We start from the raw sequence: 7880 nt of genomic DNA, 5'->3' as shown, positions 1-7880 counted from the left end.
TAATGAACTGAAAATCAGGTTCTCTACCCCAGGCATCAGAGCGCAGGGGCCTTCAGAAGGCACTGCATGGCTGCTGGTTTGGAGTCTGGGCAGCATGAGAGAACCTCTTACTGTGTCCAGTTCCCTATGTTATTTGACCAAAAGCCGAGACTTTGGCGTGTGATTATGTGCCCCAATCTCTGATTCAGAATTTCTCCAAGTTTGAAGGCTTCACCTTTTTCAGTCTCCAGACCCATGGGATTGGGACTTCATTTACATTTATGGTTGGTTTTATGGTCAGCAGAACTGGTGACTCTCTAATTGGTGTAAAAAGAGACTCCCACATTTCAAACCCACTGGGTCCTCTGTATGATGGCCTTAGCAAATGTTGGTTATGGCCCCTTAGAGCTCTGTTGGCTGGGTTGTTCGGCTCTCATTTTAAGACACTGCTGTTAAAAAGCAAATATTTGTGAAGATTCTTATTAGATAATTTCTAAGGGAGGGCCCTTGGAAGCCCAATGAACATGGATTCCCATTTTGGTTCTTCAACTTAATAGCTGAGTGATCCACAAAGTTTTTGAGCCTCAGTGTCCTCATCTGCAGAGATGAGTGTAACAATACCTACTTCATTGAATTGTTCTCATAATTCAGTGGGGGCTTTCAAAGGCTATTATTGTTATGAAGTGCTATGGAAATGGTAATAATTTTTGCTTATTTTTTTCCTTCCTCTTGCCTTAACCTTGGCAGGGGGTGGGGGCCGTGACTGGCATCCAGGACAAACAATAGACAATGATAAAGAATGTTTGTAAAAATAAAGAACTCAAGGCAGGTGGCAAAAGTCTCTGGGGTACAGAGGGGAGCATAGGACAGAAGGGTGAGAACCATGAGTAAAGGCAATATATACGTCAAGTGAGAGGGGTCCCTCTTTCTTGACCCTTTTGTGGAGCAGTGGGTGTCAGCACTCATTTTATTGCAGGAGGTGGGGAGGGGCTATACTATGCAGCTTTTTCATTGATGTGTTTTCTTTTGGAGGGGCCTGGACAGTATTAAGGCAATGAAGAGGGTTAGATTCCAGAAGAATGGACACGGAATTGTAAACAGGAGGCGGGAGGCTCGCTGAAGGTAAACGGCGCCCATTCACCACCTTCGCTCAGACAGATCCCGGTTTTGTCCTTGATGTTGCCCATATTCATGTGGGGCACCCAGCTTGGGGATGGGAGTCAGCCGGAATGCAATTTGATGGGTTTCACTGGTGAGTCAAAGGGACATGAACATCAACCAAGGAGCTGTGTCAAACCCAGAGGAAAAGCTGGGGGCTCTGATGTGGGGTCTGGTTGTAGCCCCTCACTCTCAGGGGTCTGCATGGAGTGTTGGGCATCCTATCCATGTGACCTTGGATATGTTTCCCAACCTCTCTCTGAGCCTCAGTTTCCCAATATTATCTAATATTACTACCTATGTCACTTATTACAATATTATGTCTGATGTTACCACTCATTTATTTATTTATTTTTTGAGGAAGATTAGCTCTGAGCTAACATCCGTTCCCAATCCTCCTCTTTTTGCTGAGGAAGATTGGCCCTGAGCTAACCTCTGTGCCCATCTTGTACTTTATATGTAGAACGCATGCCACAGCATGGCTTGATAAGCGGTGCATAGGTCTGCACCTGGGATCCGAGCCAGTGAACCCCAGGCCGCTGAAGCGGAGCTCAAGAACTTAACTGCTGCGCCACTGGGCTGGCCCCACTACTTATGTTTTTTTGTGATGATTAAGTGAAAGGTACTTGCTCATTTTAAAGTTCCACACAAATCTTATTTTTCTATAAAACTTGTAAGGAACTTTATTATTTTAAAGTCCAACCAAATGTGTGTAACAGATAAACAAACTACAGTTGGAAGAAGTTAAATGGATGTTAAAACAATTAGTGGCTGAGGTAGGAATGGAACCCAGAGCTCCCGGCCCCCAGGGAAGGGAGTGGAGGGAGCTCGAGGATTGTGTGAATGTTTCTGGACAGGTGAGTGGGTTCTGAAAGCTAGGGACAGTAAAGGTGGCTGTAAGGGGTTCTTTGCATGTGTCAGACATTGGGAGAAGAGAGCAGAACATAGAATGAAGTCTTTCATAAGTGAGTTGCCACCCGGTCCTCTTCCTAGAATGGCTGCTAAGCCGAAAATGCCCAAGGGAAGGGGTCTTAGTTCATCCACAAGTCCTTAGATACCCTTTTAACAAATGAGTTCGTGTGGACTATAGGGAAATCTAAGGAGTTGGAGGAGGTGAGGTTCTCCTCCCTCAACCAAGAATTGTCTTCAGTGGGACTCATAGGGAGGGAGGCAGGGGACCAGGCGAGAGGAGTTGCAGCAGGGGCGGGCAGCATGACTCCATCTTTGGTGCCCACTTGACCTGGCCAGGTGGACAGAGCAGCCCTCTGTGTTCAGGGCACAGATTCCTCAATGTCAGCCACCATCTCCTCTTTAGCATGTTCTGAAGGCAGAGCACCTCTTTTCGGGGTTGTAGGATGGCTGCTTCCCAGCATCCTTTAGTAAGACTCCCTGGAAAGCGATGGACTGAGTGAGACAGGGCTGCTCTCAGGAAACAGAAGGGAGGTGGCTAAATCCTGCACAGTTTTGTATGTTTTTTGTGGACCACACAGATGCCTTGCAGTCTCTGTCCTTTATCCCAGCTCCCTCATCCCTCCTGCCGGCATTGGCTGTGGGCACTTTAGGGCCGTCACAACTGTGATGTACTTCAGGCTCAAGCAGCCTGTGGCCTCACCAGGGATTCCCAGTTCATTTTGATACCTGGGCAGCCTGCTCTGATTTCTGCTCTCTCCTTGGGTTCCAAAGGGCTCAGGGCAGTGGTGTACTGGAGCCGGCTCATTCGGACTTGCAAGAGCCGAATGTTAATTTTCAGGATTTTTGTGAGCTGGTGACATCACACTGACAACGTGTAATTGGCCAAGCAGGGAGTATTTACACCAGGGAAATTGGCAAATGTTACAAATCAGGGCCTTTTTTCCTGGATAGCTGGTTGTTAAACATTTACCAGCACACTGTTAACTAAGGGAAGTGTGGGATTCAGCGTAGTCCTTTCGAATGGCTTCTATTCAAGTTCCCGGAGGCCCCCAGAGCTTCCTGAGGCCATCCAGGGACCCAATCCCCTAAGACCTAATTTAGTATTGTATCCCTGGGAGAGAGTAGCAGAGGGAACCAATACTGAGCACTACTCTGGGCTGGACAGTGACCAGGCTCCTGCTCCGGGCTCCTGGCCACCCTTGTGCTGGCGTGACTAGAAGGAATGGCTCTGGGCAGAGTGGCCACATTCTTGAATGTGATGGCAGGGACAGGTCCAGGGCTCCAAGCCTGCTTGGAACTCCATGCCAGGACTCTCCCCTTTCTCTTCCTTATCTTTGGCTGGCAATCACACAAGACCCAGATGTCAAACTGTCACGAATTTCCTAACCAAGGCATCTGGCGTTTGGCAGGTCCCCAGGCATCTGACTGTATGACTTTGAACCACCTTGACCTTCTTTGTATGATCAGATGCTGGAGGTACTGTACATGGGCTCTGCTTTTTTCTTTCCCTCCAGAACTTTCTCTCCTGATCCTCCATCTCCAACTCGTTAAAACAAATCACAATGAAACAAAACAAAAATGAAAAAAAGAAAAATGCACCTGAACAACAATATCAACGAAAACCAAATCACACCCTACTTTAAAAGAGGAAACCCCAAACATCAGTCTCACCCACCGCCCCAGGGAAGCTAACTTGCTGCCTTCCAGAAAATGATAGAAACGTGCTATTCAGAAAGCACTCAACACATGAATCATGTATCCTCCCACGACTTCATCTGCACAAAAATAGACACTTCATCTGCTTCCATTTCTGGTTTTCCTGCCCAGAAGTCATTATCCTTCAGTGACATCAGAACTGGTTGCTCCAAGGGATGGTTGCTGGCGAGGGCAGCAGGCAGTGCCAACTGGTAGGGTGGCAGGGAGTGCCAGGACTGAAATGTCCCCGGAGAGGGAAAGGCCAAGAGCTGAGCTGGGATGAAGGGTGGGAGGCCAACTGACAGAGGTCACACTCTCAGAGATGACTGAGTTGAGTTCCCATGTTTGTTCTTTCTGTTAGGGTCCAAAGAGGGCAATTGACCTGTCCCAAGTCATCCCCTGAATGGGCACAGAAATGGGACAGAGATGGAGCATGTCACATCCAAAAGTTCTACACCAGATGCAACAGTTGGCAGGGTTTGGACCAGGCTACTACCCTTGCAAAGAGGCACATGGTGCCCGAGGGAATGGGGAACGCCGAAACATTGCATTGCAGGGGAAAGAGGACAACGTGAGAATCAAATATGTGGATTCTTCTTCTAGGCTGCCCTGCCAGTCATGTACCAGGAAGTACCAGGACTAGGATTGGGAAACTATGGCCTAAGGGCTAAATTCAACTCACTACGTATATTTGAACAGCCAGTGAAATAAGAATGGCGTTTACATTTTTAAATGATTGGAAAAATTTTTTTAAAAGAATAACATTTCCATGACATGGGAAAATTATATGAAATTTGAATTTTGGTGTCCATAAAGTTTTATTAGAACAACAGCTGTGTCCATGCTTTTACGCATTGTCTATGACTGCTTTTGTGCTATGCAGCAGAGGTGGGTAGTTGTGAGGGAGACCATGTGTAGCCCACAAAGTCGAAAGTACTTACTATCTTGCCCTTTACGGGAAAGTTTGCCAGTACCTGGACTAGATGCCTCTGGAAGGTCCTGGCGGCTCTCACATTCTAGACAGGATGCTACATTTAGCTTTGGAGTCTTCCCACCTCCCCCTTCAGCATCAGTTCTCCTTGTGAATTCTCCATCTGTTTCTCAGTGCTGGTCCCTACCCCTTGCTGTCCTGTGTGGTTGGATTCAGCCAAAGGGAAGCGGTGTTCAGACCCACAAGGAGGGCGTGGCTTAAACCCTGGGTTCTCACAAAAGGTGCTTCAGCAGGGGGGCAGGGAAGCGTGGGAGGAAGGGATGCTGGACATCCAACAGAAAACCATTTCTTAGTCATCACGGTTATGTTTTGATGAACCAAAAATTGAGCCAGCGCAGTGTTGCAGTTTCCTCGGTGTCTCTAAAAGCTCAGATTCATGGAGGAATTTCTATTGGGCTTGAGACAAGGACCAACCTCTGGGAAGGGTCTGTAACAGGGTAGACTTTCAGGAGGGGAAAGGCCATTTCTTCCTAAGTTCCTTCTTCCTTTTTCTGCCTTCCTGTTTAGATCAGATCAGGAGACAGGAGTCTGGGAGGGTGATTCCACAGCCTGGAGAAGAACCCTGGATTAAGTGCTGCGCCTGCAGAGAGAGGCGTCAATGGCTGGACCCCTCCCAGCCCTGGTATGTCAGGTCTCTGCCTGGGACCTGGCCTTGCTCCTTGGTTCCCACTGTCCTGTGCTCACTCACGGTGTTCTGTGCCTGGTGCCTGTTTGCTGCAGGACAAGCCGCTCCACCTGGGGCTGTTTCTTTAACCATAGAAGCCAAACAGTTGTGAAAATGATTCCAACTACAACTTGTGGGCAGCTCTTACTAGACAGCTGCTGCTCAGTGCCCATTGTTAAAGGAAAATAAACCAATAAAGAGCCCATGGCATGTAAGATACGGGGATGGAGGGATAAGGCAGGGGTGTAATGGGCACAGGGCACGTCTCCACCTCAAAGTAGCAGCGACACCCAAATGCATAGATTTTAGAGCTGTTTGGACCAATTTTCTACCCACCCAGGGATCTCCTCTACACCTCACCTGACAGGTGACCTTGAGACTCAGCATTTCCCCTCTCAAAAAGTACTCCTCTCTCTTTGATGACTGCTATCACGTTCTCCTTACTCCCTTCCCAGCTCGTCACATATTCCTGGGCTTCTCCAGGCTGAACATCTCATTTGTCATGATTTCTAGACCCTCCACACTCTGCTTGCCTTTCTGGGGAACCTCCAAGAGGCGTGTGGGTGTAGCAGAAGGAACACAAGCTTTGCTGGGGTTTGAGTACTTGGCCTTTAGCTGTATAACTGGAGAAATTACTTAAACTTTCTGAATCTCAGTTTCCTCAGAAGTAAAAGGAGTATGATAATTACCTTTATAGCATAATTGTGATGATTAAATGAGATAAATGTGTAATATGTCTGGTACAAAGTTAGCTCTCAAAAATATTATTTATATCTCACTCCTGCCATATTTGCTTTCCTTTTTTTTTCTTTAATGTATCTTCCAGAACTTAACGCAGTCTTCCAGATACGGCTTGAACAATGAAGAGTACAGTGGAACCATTTAATCCTTATTTAGGACAACAATCTTCTTCTAAGGCACACTAATGCGATCCTGGCTTGTGGTGGTTGTGTTGTTTGGGACAGTCACACTACTGGAGGAACCGTACTGGGTTTGGAGTCAAGACATCTGGGTTCTTTCTAGCTGTTTCATTCATTTTCCCAGCAAATGTTTATTGGGCTCCCACCATGTGCTGTGCACTGGGGGTACACTGGTGAGCAGAACAGACAACAGAACCCCAGTGAGGGAGCAAGCGCTGGTCAAACAGTCAAACGTATAAGACAATGCCAGGGAGGGACAAACACAATAAATAAAAACAAAGCAAAACAGACAAACAAAAGTAGAACTGGCTAAGGGATTCATGGAGTTCTGACACTAACTAGCTGTGTAGACGTGGTAGAGCGAAGTGAGGGGGCTGACTGGTCATCCCCTTTGCCTCTATTCCTATACGGAGCAGTGCCTTTTAAAAATTTCTTCACTTGGCCTCTGTGTGTAATTCTAATTGACAAAAATCTTCTAGTGTTTAAAAAAGCTTGAGATCCTCTCTATATTGGGTAGTTTCTGGGTTCTCTTCTACCTCAAAGACTGTGGGAACCGCTGGGATTTTTTCATATGAACTTCTATAAACCAGATCTCCCGTATTGTACTCGTGCTTCAATCAGTGTATTACTTACATTTATTGGTGTGAATTTTTGTCTTCTTAGTTTTGGTCTATTGATCTAATAGGCTGAGATAATTTTGCAACATTAATTCTAACATCTTACATATTAGTGATACCTCCCCACTTTGGTTTTTCTGCTAATCTGTTTTACGTACATTTTATATCTTCATCCAGTTTTTTATAAAATGTTGATTAGGATGGGGCCCAGGGTGGAGACCTTCGATTCTGTAATAGAGACTGCCTTGTTGATCCAACCATAGTCAACAGCCTTTGAATTGTATGTGATCAAATGGCTATAGACCCATCTAAGTATAATAGCACCCAGCCAACATTTCCCCTTCTTATCTCCATACCATCTCATTTTTTGTACTTATTTAATAGCTGTTATCTATCAAGGCCTGGGATTGGCCCTGGGGGAAAAGATATATAAAACACCAGCGGTTCACAGCTAGTAGCCAAGATGGAACCATAAACCAATAATCCCAGCAATGTGTTGAGGGCTGAAGGGCGATGTGAACCGGGATGCCTGGGGGAAGGGCTCAGCTTCACCTGGAAACGTCAGGGAGATTGTCTCAGTCAAGAAGACATCGCGATGATCTTATTCCAAAAGGTACCCATGAGAAACGTTGTCCAAAGTCATACAAAATCTAGATAAGTGAATTTAATTTGAAAAAAGAGGAAGAAGCATCTAACAGGTCAGGAGCAGATGTAATCGAGGTGGGGAGGATGGAGGAAAAGAGGTTTGAGTTTCACAACCTGTAAGAAATTCGGTGGGATGCATTTCTTCCCCAAGGTCTTTTCTCTTTCAATTCTGACTTTGATTTCAGATTTCCACTGGTAGCTGCTGAATTAGGAGAGGGTGACTCTTAGGTCTGTGCCGGGAGCAGTGGGACAGCAGCAATGATTTCCATTCTCCCCAAGGAACTCTTACACTGTGACAT

At 46.3% G+C, this 7880-nt stretch overlaps 1 long non-coding RNA gene across 1 annotated transcript; it reads left to right on the top strand.

Moving 5' to 3' along the window:
• The first annotated feature begins 621 nt into the window (after positions 1 to 621).
• Positions 622 to 7102, top strand: LOC139083346 (uncharacterized). Its single transcript, XR_011539986.1, has 3 exons — positions 622 to 1101; positions 5243 to 5357; positions 6226 to 7102. It is a non-coding gene; the product is annotated as an uncharacterized lncRNA (long non-coding RNA).
• The last annotated feature ends 778 nt before the right edge of the window (positions 7103 to 7880 follow it).

This window comes from Equus przewalskii, chromosome 5 (genome assembly GCF_037783145.1).
Source record: "Equus przewalskii isolate Varuska chromosome 5, EquPr2, whole genome shotgun sequence".
In the NCBI taxonomy this organism is placed as follows: domain Eukaryota; kingdom Metazoa; phylum Chordata; class Mammalia; order Perissodactyla; family Equidae; genus Equus; species Equus przewalskii.
Note: the sequence above shows the minus strand (reverse complement) of the source record. Positions and strands in the feature narration are given on the sequence as shown.